Source organism: Paramormyrops kingsleyae, unplaced genomic scaffold (assembly GCF_048594095.1).
Source record: "Paramormyrops kingsleyae isolate MSU_618 unplaced genomic scaffold, PKINGS_0.4 ups40, whole genome shotgun sequence".
Taxonomy (NCBI): Eukaryota; Metazoa; Chordata; class Actinopteri; order Osteoglossiformes; family Mormyridae; genus Paramormyrops; species Paramormyrops kingsleyae.
The window spans coordinates 228,326-242,180 of NW_027325978.1; the positions used below are offsets into that span (position 1 = coordinate 228,326).

Consider the following 13,855-nt stretch of genomic DNA (forward strand, 5'->3'; position numbering starts at 1 on the left):
CCTTAGCCTGACTGAATGCATGGTTTGGGTCAGATGGCCTGACTAGTTGGTAGATTTAGGGACCTTCATACCTGGTCTGGTAAGTCTAGATATTACAGAGTTGCTTTGTTATACAGCCTGTGTAAACATAGGCTGTGTTGCATATTCTTAACAAAGTGCTGAGTTGCGTAGTGTGACATGTAACAGCAGTAATATCATGCTGTATCCTATTCTAGGTCGTACATTTAGACAGGAGAAAGGCTAAAAGTATTGAAGGCATTATTGAAATGGAGCGCTGACTCCACCTGCTGGCCAATTTATTATAAAATTGTAATTGCTGCAGTGTACATGTAGAGGGTCGAAGATAACTGTCTGTGTGCAGATATTGTATATAGAAAAAAGATTGACCCCTCATTCACAAATTAAAAAAATGTATGAGGAACAATGTCACATCACTAAATTCATTACTGACTCCAATGTATTTTTGGGTTAACCCTGAAATGGTCATTTGTGCCTCCTGTAGAGGGCGCTTAGCGCTTTTGAGAGGTGGAATTGAGCAGCTTAGGTCAGAGTTCATAAAACCTCAACAGAGCTCGCGGCAAATTCATGTGTCTGTCGTACTTTTCTGCAGTGTATTCCACTTACCTCTTCGGGTCTCTCCAGCCTGAGACGGGTAACAATTTGGGGGCTCGTCCGGGATTAGCGCCATCTAGCGATTGGATGCTAATCAGTAAAGAACCACTGTGGGAAATCGTCATTCGTCCCAGACCAGCGAGTTGAATAACAGACTTCAGCAGTCCAGTCATGACTACTCTCCGAGAACTACGGTGGGAGATTGAGGAACAGCTTCACTGGTTGGTCAGCTCTTCAAACGGCAAGGCACTCTACAAAGTGGCCTTGTGTTGCATGGAGGAGGAAGGAGGGGCGTGTCCAACTGAGGATGCAGCAGAGGTGGAACTTTACGACTTCGTCGTTGATTTCATGCGAGGAGAACAACTGCAGAGTCTAGAGGACCAAGGAATGGCCCGCTTGCTGACCCTTTATGACCTTGTTTGTGAGTTGGTTGCCGCAGGGCGAGGTTTGGCTTCCAACATCAAAGGAACTGGAGCAGCTGTCAGGGTGCAGGTAACACAACCTACAGGTCTGACCTCACCTGTAATACCTGACAAAACCGTTCCACTGGCTAGACCGCCAGACCAAATGACTGGTCTGATTAAGTTCTCTGATGTTGCATCTTATTTACCACGTAGAGAGTTTAAAATTTATGGTGGACAAATTTCTGATTCAAACTCAGATTTGAGTTTTAACAGCATTTGCAAACAAATTGATGAGGGTATTGCAGAAAATTTCACAGAGACAGAAATCATTCGAACTGTGTTAAAGGTAATCAAACCTGGTACCTTTAAAGAGATGCTTATCACAAAAGACAGCCTTACGGTGGCTGAGTTAAGACGGTTCCTGAGAGCACACCTTAGGGACAAAAGTAGCACTGAATTATTTCAGGAACTGAGTAACGCTAAACAACAGGACAAAGAATCCCCTCAACAGTTTGTGTACAGGTTAATGGGGCTTAAGCAGAGAGTGTTATTTGCTTCAGGACAAACCGAATCTGAGTTTCAGTAAGATCGTAAACTAGTCCAAGGTGTTTTCCTACACTCACTGTACCAGGGTCTGAATGAAAAGTACACATTTGTCCGGAGGGACATTAAAGCAGTAATAGTGACACAGACAACCACCGACGATCAGATTCTGGAACTGATCACACAGTCTGTTAGTGAGGAAACTGAAAGGCAGAAACGAATCGGTTACACACATAAACCGAGGGCCACGGTTGCAAGTGCCACCCAACAGGATCATGTGGACAGGCATTATGCTCCCTTGAGTCATGCAGAAGTTAAAGCTAATCGTGATGCCATTCATGAACTTTCTGCACAAGTATCGGCGTTGACAAAGAACCTAGAGAAAGTTGTCATGTCCATGGACTCTGGCACCCAACGACAAACCGAAATAGTAGCAACAAGTACACAACAACCACTAAATTCAGAAGTAAAGGGTAAATGCAAACAATGTATATCCCAAAACGCGGAAGTGTGTACTCACTGTTTCCGATGTGGTCAAGCAGGGCATCGAGCTGTGGGCTGTCTCACGAGAAGTCGAATGTCAAACGAGAGAAGGTCACTGGGGGGGGGCCACCAGTGACCGCAAAGGATCTAGTGTCCCAACGTCCTTCTGGTGCATTTAGAGGTGAGAAGCCTGTAATGCCGAACACATCCAATGGGGCTGAAAAGAAACGTGTTGCTCAGCTGATTGGCAGTCGTTGTATGATCACTTGTCTGTTAAATGGTGTCTGGACTCAAATGCTCTTGGACACGGGAGCCCAGGTCAGTATTGTTGGACGGGTCTGGCTAACAGAAACGTTACCAAAAGTCAAAATCCAACCCCTTGAATCTTTATTAGCGGATAGCCAGCTTTCTGTCACTGCAGCGAATGGGACCACTGTACCCTTTGATGGATGGGTTGAAGCCTTGTTAGAGATCTCAAATGGTAAACAAAACAGCATAGCCATCCAGGTTCCCCTGTTGGTGAGTCAGAAGTGCGGGGGCTGTCCGCTGCTCGGATTCAATGTAATTGAAGAGATAATAAGGGAGAACAGCGATTGTGCAAACAGCATCAATCTGATTGATCTGCTGTCTGAGACCTTGCAGATGCCAAAAGATGCCACTGAAACATTAGTGTCCACAGTGAATTCTAACATTACCAAAGAATATACTGTAAGATCGGAAGTAAAGACTGGTAAATTTGGAGTCACCATTCCTGGTGGTCAAGTCTTAGAGGTGAGGTGTCGAGTAAAGGCATGGCACAAGGGAGGGACCATGATTTTTGAACCAACGTCAGGAAGTTTCGTCCCAGAAGGGCTGGAGTTGTTTCCTGCTGTGGTAAATGTGCCCCCTGGTGCCTCTAAAACAGTAAAAATTCCAATTCAGAATTCCACAAATCACAACATTTATCTACCATTGAGGCTTATCTTAGGAAACATAGAAGCTATCAGTGGAGCGAGACCAATATACTCATCCTCCAACATTGAGCAGTCAGATAGACAGATCGGCAGTGCAGTTTTGTGCTCATCCCAGACAAGGTCAACGGATAATGTTTGTAACAGTGAAGGATATCATGGGAGGAGAGAGGGAAAAAAGTGGCACCCACCTGTTGATCTTGAACATCTTAGCGACCAGGAACAAGATGTAGTGAAGAAAATGTTGTTTGAGGAATCAGATGTGTTTGCTCAGGAGGAGGGAGATATTGGATGTATTCCTGATCTTCAGCTGAAAATCAGTCTATCAGATAACACACCGGTCCAGAGATGCTATAATGCCATCCCAAAACCCCTTTATAAGGAGGTTAAAGACTATGTACAAAACCTGTTGAACAGGGGATGGATCAGAAAGTCGTCGTCTTCGTACTCGTCACCAGTGGTATGCGTTCGAAAAAAGGACAACAGCTTGCGGTTGTGTGTTGATTTCCGAGATCTCAACCGAAAGACAATCTCTGACCGACACCCCCTTCCCAGGATTCAAGATCTGCTAGACAGCTTGGAGGGAAATTCGTGGTTTTCCATTCTGGATCAGGGAAGCGCGTACCATCAGGGGTTTGTGAGTGAGGATTCTCGATATGTCACTGCCTTCAATACCCCATGGGGATTATACGAATGGGTGCGTATCCCTTTTGGATTAATGAATGCCCCAGCCGCATTTCAGCGATGTATGGAAGGAGTGTTGGAGGGCATCCGAGATGAATGCTGTGTTCCCTATTTAGATGATGTGCTGTGCTACTCAAAGTCCTTCAGTGATCATGTCGATGATCTCCGAAAAGTGTTTCAGAAAGTGAGGGAGCATGGAATTAAGCTCCGTCCAAATAAATGTGAGCTATTTAAGAGACAGGTTCGATACATTGGTCGTTTGGTGTCAGGAGAGGGGATTCAGATAGACCCAGCAGATTTGGAAGCTGTCAGGACCTTGAAGAACAAAGAACCCCACACAGTGGGAGAAGTGCGAGCGCTGCTTGGGTTTCTAAGTTATTACAGGTCCTATATCCAAGACTTCTCCAGAATAGCTAAGCCACTCTTTGAGCTTCTCCAAAGGCCCACTGGGACGAATGATAGTACACGCAGTCCTCAGGTTCCCAGTCGTCTGGGTGCATCAAGATCAAAAGAAAATGGCCAACTTAGCTCCAAGACCCCAGTTGTTTGGACTGATGAACATCGGAGTGTTGTTTCCCGATTTGTAGACATGTTAACTAGTCCACCAGTGCTGGCTTACCCAAATTTCGATCTACCTTTTGTGTTACACACGGATGCTTCCAATGAAGGCCTAGGGGCCGTGCTGTATCAGCAACAGGGCAATAAACTCCGTGTCATTGGATATGGGTCCCGTACGTTAACAACAGCGGAAAAAAACTACCATTTGCATTCGGGTAAACTGGAGTTTTTGGCACTTAAATGGGCCATCTGTGATAAATTCAGAGATTATCTTTATCATGCCCCAACATTCACAGTTTACACCGATAACAATCCGCTGACCTATGTCCTCAGCACAGCAAGGTTGAACGCGGTTGGGCAGCGCTGGGTGGGGGAGTTAGCAGACTTTCATTTTGACATCAAATACAGACCGGGTAAAGCCAATGTTGACGCCGATACACTGTCAAGGCACCCCGTGAAACTGTCGGATATCATAACAGAACACAACGAAACGTTTTCCCCCGAAACAGTGTATGCTGTGTGGCGGGGTAGTAAAGCTGTGGCCGACAGTGATGTGCCGTGGGTAGCTGCCTTAGAGCTCAACACTCCAAGGAAGGAAATTTTGTTCACTGGGGAGAGTAGTTTCACTGTCACTCCCGAAGAAGTCAGAGCAGCACAACGAAGCGACCCAGCAATCGGTGAGGTAATCCAGTTGAAAGGACGAGGCTGGACACCAAATGGGAAAGATAAGAATCTCATGAAAAAGGAAACGAGGAGACTTCTCTTTGAATGGACAAAATTAGATATGGAAGATGGAATTTTGTATAGAAAAGCAGGGCAGCACTGCCAGTTAGTTCTCCCTCCGCAGTTTAGAGCCATGGTGATTAAAAAGTTGCACAATGAAATGGGACATGTGGGAGTTGAGAAAGTGCTTCATCTTGCCCGTGAACGCTTTTACTGGCCCTCAATGGGGAAGGAGATAGAGGAGTACATAACCACCAAGTGTCCCTGTATACAACAAAAACATCCCCACGTCCATCAAAGAGCACCCATGGGTTCCCTTTCATCCAGTTCCCCATTTGAGCTGGTCAGTGTGGACTACATGCATCTTGAGCCGAGCAAAGGCGGTTATGAGTATATTCTTCTGTTGGTTGACCATTTCACGCGATTTGCCCAGGCATATCCAACGAGGAATAAGTCAGGCAAAACCGCGGCGGAGAAGATCTTTCAGGACTTCATTCCTCAATTTGGGTATCCCGAAAGACTACACCACGACCAAGGCAAAGAATTTGAGAACCACCTGTTTCAGAGGTTACAACAGCTGTCAGGAATAGCCCACTCAAGGACCACACCATATCATCCTCAGGGTAATCCTGTGGAGAGGCTAAATCGGACAATTCTGCAAATGCTCAGGACTCTAGAGGAAGAAAAAAAAAATGAATGGAAAGACTACTTGCCTCACGTGGTGCATGCTTATAATTGTACCAGGCACGAATCGACCGGCTATTCTCCATTTTTCCTCTTGTACGGCAGATCACCCCGATTGCCTGTCGACTTGTTGTTTAATCTGAAAATTAATAAAGATAGTTCAAACCAACACGCTTTTGTGCAGCAATGGGAAGACAGAATGAGAAAAGCATATCAGATTGCAAAAGAGAACAGCCGAAGGTCTTCAGCGAAGGGCAAGAAATACTATGACCGAGGAATGAGAGGTGCCATCCTTCAACCAGGAGACCGGGTGTTGGTCAGAAACCTTTCTGAAAGAGGTGGCCCGGGAAAGTTGCGTGCATACTGGGAGAAGGATGTACATCGGATAGTCGAGCGCATTGGTGATGGCCCGGTGTACAGAATACAATCCGAGACAGGTTCCAAGACTCTTCGTGTGTTGCACCGCAACCTCCTGCTGGCTGTGAATGACCTACCTTTAGAAGTGCCTAATGCTAAAAGAAAGGAGAAAAAGAAAGGACAACCAAACAAGCAAGTAATACCGCAATCAGAGAATGAGTCTGAATCAGATACCTCAGATGAGGAAGGACACACTTACCGATATGAACTTTGTAAGAATATACCTTGCTACAAATTTGTGACCATTCCACAAACGGAAAAGGAACCTGTAACTCGAACAACCCAAACCCATTCTCACCTTCGTCCGACAGCAACGGAATTCCGTCCTGATGAAAGATGTGATTCTTTGGAAAATCAGATCCTGGATTTGGATCAGGGACCCGTGGAGACACCAAAGTTTGTCCCAAGTCCAAAGCCTGCAATGCCAGATAAAGGTCAGGAGAGGCTAAGGAATGAAGCAGAAGGGGGAAGAGACATAGAAGATGAAACTGAGGTGGTGGAGGAAAGCAATGTGAGAAGGACACAAAGAGTGGGAAAACCCCGGGGAATGTTCACTTATGATGCTTTGGGTGAACCATCATGTCGACCTTGGAGAGCAGGGGCAAAAGCACTTTGGTCTACACAGCAATTCATCCCACATAATAATACTCTCTACTACCAGTGTATGCCCACTCATCCCTGCTGTCATTGGGGTCATCATGGGTACTGAGGTGGGGGAACAAAAAGAAAAAAAAGGGTTAAAGCAATGTAGCATGGGTCAAAGATTACTCAGATGTCAGGAGCCATCTAAGAAAATAGGGGAGAGTGTAGAGGGTCGAAGATAACTGTCTGTGTGCAGATATTGTATATAGAAAAAAGATTGACCCCTCATTCACAAATTAAAAAAATGTATGAGGAACAATGTCACATCACTAAATTCATTACTGACTCCAATGTATTTTTCGGTTAACCCTGAAATGGTCATTTGTGCCTCCTGTAGAGGGCGCTTAGCGCTTTTGAGAGGTGGAATTGAGCAGCTTAGGTCAGAGTTCATAAAACCTCAACAGAGCTCGCGGCAAATTCATGTGTCTGTCGTACTTTTCTGCAGTGTATTCCACTTACCTCTTCGGGTCTCTCCAGCCTGAGACGGGTAACATACACAGCCTGAAGAAAGATTGAAGTTTGAAAGATTTGTAAAAGTCAAATGGCAGGAAAATATAAGCAGATTAAAAATATGGACTCAGATGAAGGGAAAGGTGATTAATATTTTAATTTTTAAATAAACAATAAGCAGATTTCAGCTGCATTAACCAAGGTTGGTCTTAGACATAGTAGGACAGTGGCTGTAGTGCCCCCGTTTGACCGATTGCCACCAAACTTGGAAGGTCTTTCTGAAGTGTTGTAACACAGATGTGCGTCAAATTTTGTGAGGATTGGATGAAGCATGCCAGAGATATAGCTATTTGAATGAAATGGGCATGGAAATAGTGTGGCCAGCAGGTGGAGTCAGCGCTCCATTTTAGAAATTGTATTCAATACTTTCAGGCCTTCTTATGTGTAAATTAAGTCTGATAATGTTCTATGAGGCAAATGGGTGAAAAATGAAAGTGAATAAAAAATATGGACTCAGGTGAAGGGAAAGGTAAGAATTCTTTCAAGGTTTTATGAGAAATAAGGACATTTCAGCTGAATTTGCTAAGGTGGGTCTTAGACATATATGGACAGTGGCTGTAGCGCCCCCATTTGACCGATTGGCACCAAAATTGGAGGGTCTGTCTGAGGTCCCTTACTACATTAGGCCATCAAATTTGATGAGGATTGGCTGAAGCATGGCTGAGATTTAGATGGTTGATTGAAATGAGCATGGATATGGTGCAGGTTTGTTATAGCTGGTGGCCATAGCATACAGGTCAAGATATTTTTTATGAATTATCCATAAGGGCAATGTCCTGATTGATGTACTACCAGAATGACCTACTTGGGCTGGACATTGTAGAAGTTACAGTAATATTTTATTTATTAAGTTTTTAAACATCACAAGGGAATGAAAATGACTATCATTGGGCATTGCATATGTCTTGATTTGGCATGACTCACAGAACTGGCAGTACAAAATATTTTAACCAGTAATATGTCACTAGAACAGAAATGAGATAAAAGTAAGTTGAACTGATTTTCAAGGTTTATACAGACATGTTATATTGTTGTAGCGCCCCCGTTTGACCGATTGGCACCAAAATTGGAGGGTCTGTCTGAGGTCCCTTACTACATTAGGCCGTCAAATTTGATGAGGATTGGCTGAAGCACGGCTGAGATTTAGATGGTTGATTTGGTCAGATGGTTTGAGTAGAAGGAAGAAATCATGATGTAGATTGTTGAGTGTCGGTCTAACAGGTCAGGAAATGTAGGACAGAATGTAGAACCCTGTGGTGTAGTGCCTGAACCTGACTGAATGCATTGTTTTGGTCAGATGGTCTGAGCAGTTGGTAGAAATCAGGATATAGATTAGTTAGTATCGGTCTAACAGGTCAGCAAATGTAGGACAGAATGTAGAACCCTGTGGTGGAGTGCCTTAGCCTGACTTAATGCATGGTTTTGGTCAGATGGCCTGACTAGTTGGTAGATTTAGGCACCTTCAAACCTGGTCTGGTAAATCTAGATATTACAGAGTTGCTTTTTTATACTGCCTGTGTAAACATAGGCTGTGTTGCATATTCTTAACAAAGTGCTGAGTTGCGGGAGTGTGACATGTAACAGCAGTAATATCATGCTGTATGCTATTCTAGGTTGTATATTTAGACAGGAGAAAGGCTAAAAGTATTGAAGGCATTATTGAAATGGAGCGCTGACTCCACCTGCTGGCCAATTTATTATAAAATTGTAATTGCTGTAGTGTACACAGCCTGAAGAAAGATTGAAGTTTGAAAGATTTGTAAAAGTCAAATGGCAGGAAAATATAAGCAGATTAAAAATATGGACTTAGATGAAGGGAAAGGTGATTAATATTTTAATTTTTAAATAAACAATAAGCAGATTTCAGCTGCATTAACCAAGGTTGGTCTTAGACATATTATGACAGTGGCTGTAGTGCCCCCGTTTGACCGATTGCCACCAAACTTGGAAGGTCTTTCTGAAGTCTAGTAACACAGATGTGCGCCAAATTTTGTGAGGATTGGATGAAGCATGCCAGAGATATAGCTATTTGAATGAAATGGGCATGGAAACAGAGTGGCCAGCAGGTGGAGTCAGCGCTCCATTTTAGAAATTGTATTCAATACTTTCAGGCCTTCTAATGTGTAAATTTAGTCTGATAATGTTCTATGAGGCAAATCGGTGAAAAATGAAAGTGATTAAAAAATATGGACTCAGGTGAAGGGAAAGGTAACAATTCTTTCAAGGTTTTATGAGAAATAAGGACATTTCAGCTGAATTTGCTAAGGTGGGTCTTAGAAATATATGGACAGTGGCTGTAGCGCCCCCGTTTGACCGATTGGCACCAAAATTGGAGGGTCTGTCTGAGGTCCCTTACTACATTAGGCCGTCAAATTTGATGAGGATTGGCTGAAGCACAGCTGAGATTTAGATGGTTGATTGAAATGAGCATGGATATGGTGCAGGTTTGGTGTAGTTGGTGGCCATAGCATACAGGTAGGTCAAGTTATTTTTATAAATTATCCATAAGGGCAATGTCCTGATTGATGTACTACCAGAATGACGTACTTGGGCTGGACATTCTAGAAGTTACAGTAATATGTTATTTATTATGTTTTTAAACATCACAAGGGAATGAAAATTACTATCATTGGGCATTGCATATGTCTTGATTTGGCATGACTCACAGAACTGGCAGTACAAAATATTTTAACCAGTAATATGTCACTAGAACAGAAATGAGATAAATGTAAGTTGAACTGATTTTCAAGGTTTATGCAGACATGTTATATTGTTGTAGCGCCCCCGTTTGACCGATCCGCACCAAATTTGGAGGACCCTTCCAGACTACTATTCTACAGGATATATTAAAGTTTGGTGATGATTGGCTGAGGCAGGCCTGAGATATAGCTGTCTGATTGAATTGGGCATGGCACCTGTATGGTTTGTGTGTGGCTGGTGACTATACCTCATGGAAAGTTTATGATTTTTTTATCAATTATTTATTATGACTGTCTCCTGATTTAAATGATACCAGATTTGTGTAGGTTTGGTGAAAATCCTAGGAGGTTAAGGAAATGTCTTGTTTTCAGACCAATATGAATTATGCAAAAACGCAAAGATGCAGAAGCAAGTTCTACATGTTGTTTGATTTGGCATGTCGTACTGAATTGACCGGGCAATAAATGTCGATTGTAGGCTTCACTGTTCTCGAGAAATAGGCAGAAACGCAAAAGTTGTCACTGTAGCGCCCCCATCTGGCCGAGTGAGGTGTCCTTTGCATGGTGGGCTGCGGGTCAGAGGACAAATATACCACCAAAATTTGGTATAGATTAGTCATTGAGAAGCCTGTCAAATGCCTGCTTGATTTTGATTGGCCGATGGCGGTCACTGTTTAAGGAATGATGACTGCCATTGTATGTGACTGACCACAGGCTGGGTCATAGTACATATATGCCAAATTTCAGTTAGATTGGCAAAGGCAGTCAGGAGATATTGCCAGTTTTTAGTTGTAGCGCCCCCTATTGACGAAATGCGGCCCGCTTCGGACCGTGTCCCCAGAATGGTGTAGGGAGGAAGCATTTCAAATTTGGTCAAGGTTGGCCAAGGCACGGCCAAGTTATAGCCGTCAGACCAAAACGGGCCAAATTTGGACATTGTTTGGGCGTGGCTAATGGCCGTAGGATATAAAAATGTCTGAATTTTGTTAATAATTCTTGATCAGCAGAGAATTCTGATTCGTCTGACACCTCATTTGTCTGATTTGGTAGGACAAGCCAGGACTTTAAGGAAAAAGTATGATTTGCAAATTATGCAAATTATCAAAAAATTTAAGTAGGCGGAGCTTCATAGTCCAAATGGCAAGTTGGTAGGGAATGGCTGTCTGTATCAGCAGAAAAAAGAATTTCGATGGTAGGACAAACAGGACAGGAGATATCGTCCAAAACGTGTTGGGGGGTGCTACGGCGCCCCCCTGTGGCTGAGTCGGACGGGTCGGACAACCTGAGTAGTGGGTAGGAATTCCAATCATCCTACCAAATTTGGTAGGCCTAGGACTTACGGTTTAGGCTGGGCATTCAGTTTTAGGGCAGAAAAATAATAATAAAGATAACTGCAAGCAGTGACAATCGGGTCCAAAGCTAATGGAAAGAAGCAATGAAGAGGAAAGAAGTTAATGGCATAAAATTAGAAGTTCACCTTTTATTTGTAAATGAAGTACAGACTGTACTGTAATTGATGAGCAATGCATTTAAATTGGTAGAAAATGTGAAATGCTACTATGAGATGATATCTAACATTTAAACATTACATTTGGAAATGTTTATCAAGGTACGATAAAGGGAAAAAGGTAGATGAGAAACAGAAGGGAAATGTGGTGACTAGCTGTTGGAGAAATATTGCAATTGCTGCAGTGTACACAGGCTGAAGTAACATTGAAGTTTGATAGATTTCTAAAAGTCAAATGGCAGGAATTTATAAGCAGATTAAAAATATGGACTTAGATGAAGGGAAAGGTGATTAATATTTAAATGTTTAAATAAACAATAAGGAGATGTCAGCTGCATTAACCAAGGTTGTTGTTAGACATATTAGGACAGTGGCTAAATTGTAAAAGAAGTATAGACTGTAACTGATGGCCAATGCATTTAAATAGTCAGAAAATACGAAATGCTACTATGAGATGATAGCTAACATTAAAACATTATTGTGGAAATGTTTATCAAGGTATGATAAAGGAAAATGGTAGATGAGAAACCAAAGGGAAATGTGGTGACTAGCTGTTGGAGAAATATTGCAATTGCTGCAGTGTACACAGGCTAAAGTAACATTGAAGTTTGATAGATTTCTAAAAGTGAAATGGCATGATTCTATAAGCAGATTAAAAATATGGACTTTGAAGAAAGGAAAGGTGAATAATATTTAAATGTTTAAAAAAATAATGAGATGTCAGCTGCATTAACCAAGGTTGGTCTTAGACATACAGTATTAGGACAGTGGCTAAATTTGAAATGAAGTACGGACTGTAACTGATGGCCAATGCATTTAAATAGTCAGAAAGTAGGAAATGCTTCTATGATAAGATAATATCTGACATTTTGAACATTGACTTTGATATGTTGATTAAGGTACGATAAAGGGAATATGGTAGATGAGAAACAGAAGGGATATGTGGTGACTAGCTGTTGGAAGAAATTGCAATTGTTGCACTGTACACAGCCTGAAGTATCTCTGAACTTTGATACATTTCTAAAAGTGAAATGAAATGAAAATGTCAATAATCTTTGAAGGTTTGATGAAAAATAAATTTCAGCTGCATTAACTATTAATATATTTTGACAGTGGCAGAAGCGCCCCCATTTAACCGAATGTCACCAAAGTTAGATGGTCTATTCATAGTCCAGTGCTACAGAAGTGAGTCAAATTTTGTGAGATTTCGATGAAGTATGAATGAGGTTTAGCAGACTTAATGAATTCGGTATGGAAATAGTGAGGCCAGCAGGTGGAGTTAGCGCTACATTTGATAATTGGTAGCATGCAGTCCCTGGTGTGGCAGTTTGACTACTGCCATTAGCAGAAGCAGCCATAGTACAACAATATAAGATATAATATATAACCATTTGCTGAAGTGCCTCAGCCCAAAAGAATTTGTTTTTTGTGTCAGATGGTCTAAGTAGACGGTAGGAATAGGCACCAGCATACCTAATATTTTAAGTCTAGATCATACAAGTTAAGCTTACTTTATAGTACCTCAGTGAACACATGCTGTCTTGTATATTAAAAAAACAACAGTGGCTTACTGCATTTGTAAATTATTCTTCTAGACATAAGAAGCCCTGAAAGAATTTAATGCTATTAATGAAATACAGGACGAACTACACCTGCTGGCTAATGTATAAAAAAAATCCAAAAAACTGCAATATAAATAGAGCACCATCTCCACCTACTGGCCAATTTAATACAAAAAAGTGAAAAATCTGCAATATATACTGCCTGGCTTATAAATAAAATCTGATAATTTTCTATAAATCAAACAGCATAAAAATGAAAAGAGCTTAAAAATATGGACTGAGGTGAAGGGAAAGTTAATTACTTGAAACTATTATGAAGGATATTTCAGCTGAATTACCCAAGGTAGGTTTTAGACATACTAGGACAGTGGCTGTACTGCTCCAGATTGACTGATCGCCACCAAACTTGGAAGATCTGTCTGTAGTCCAGACTTACAGAAGTGAATCAAATTTTGGAAGGATCGGATGAAGCATGCCTGAGATTTAGCTGTTTGAATGAAATGGGAATGGAAATGTTGTGGCCAGCAGGTGGAGTCAGCGCTCCATTTTAGAAAAGATATTAAATGCTTTCTGACCTTCTCATTTGTTAATGAAGTCTGATAATGTTGTATAAGGCAAATTGGTGAAAAATTAAAGGAAATTAAAAATATGGACTCAGCTGAAGGGAAAGGTAACAACTATTTGAAGATTTCATGAGGAATAAGGACATTTCAGCTGAATCTGCTAAGGTGGGTCTTACACATATATGGACAGTGGCTGTCACACCCCCATTTGACCGATCGGCACCAAATTTGCAGGGTCTGTCTGAGGTGCAGTGCTACATTAGTGGGTCAAATTTGGTGATTATCAGATGAAGTATGCCTCTGATTTAGCTGTT

At 42.1% G+C, this 13,855-nt stretch overlaps 1 long non-coding RNA gene across 1 annotated transcript; it reads left to right on the forward strand.

Annotated features, from left to right (window-relative positions):
• The first annotated feature begins 382 nt into the window (after positions 1-382).
• On the forward strand, positions 383-7,193 carry LOC140586343 (uncharacterized). Its single transcript, XR_011988176.1, has 3 exons — positions 383-1,104; positions 2,102-2,223; positions 7,146-7,193. It is a non-coding gene; the product is annotated as an uncharacterized lncRNA (long non-coding RNA).
• Positions 7,194-13,855: the final 6,662 nt, after the last annotated feature.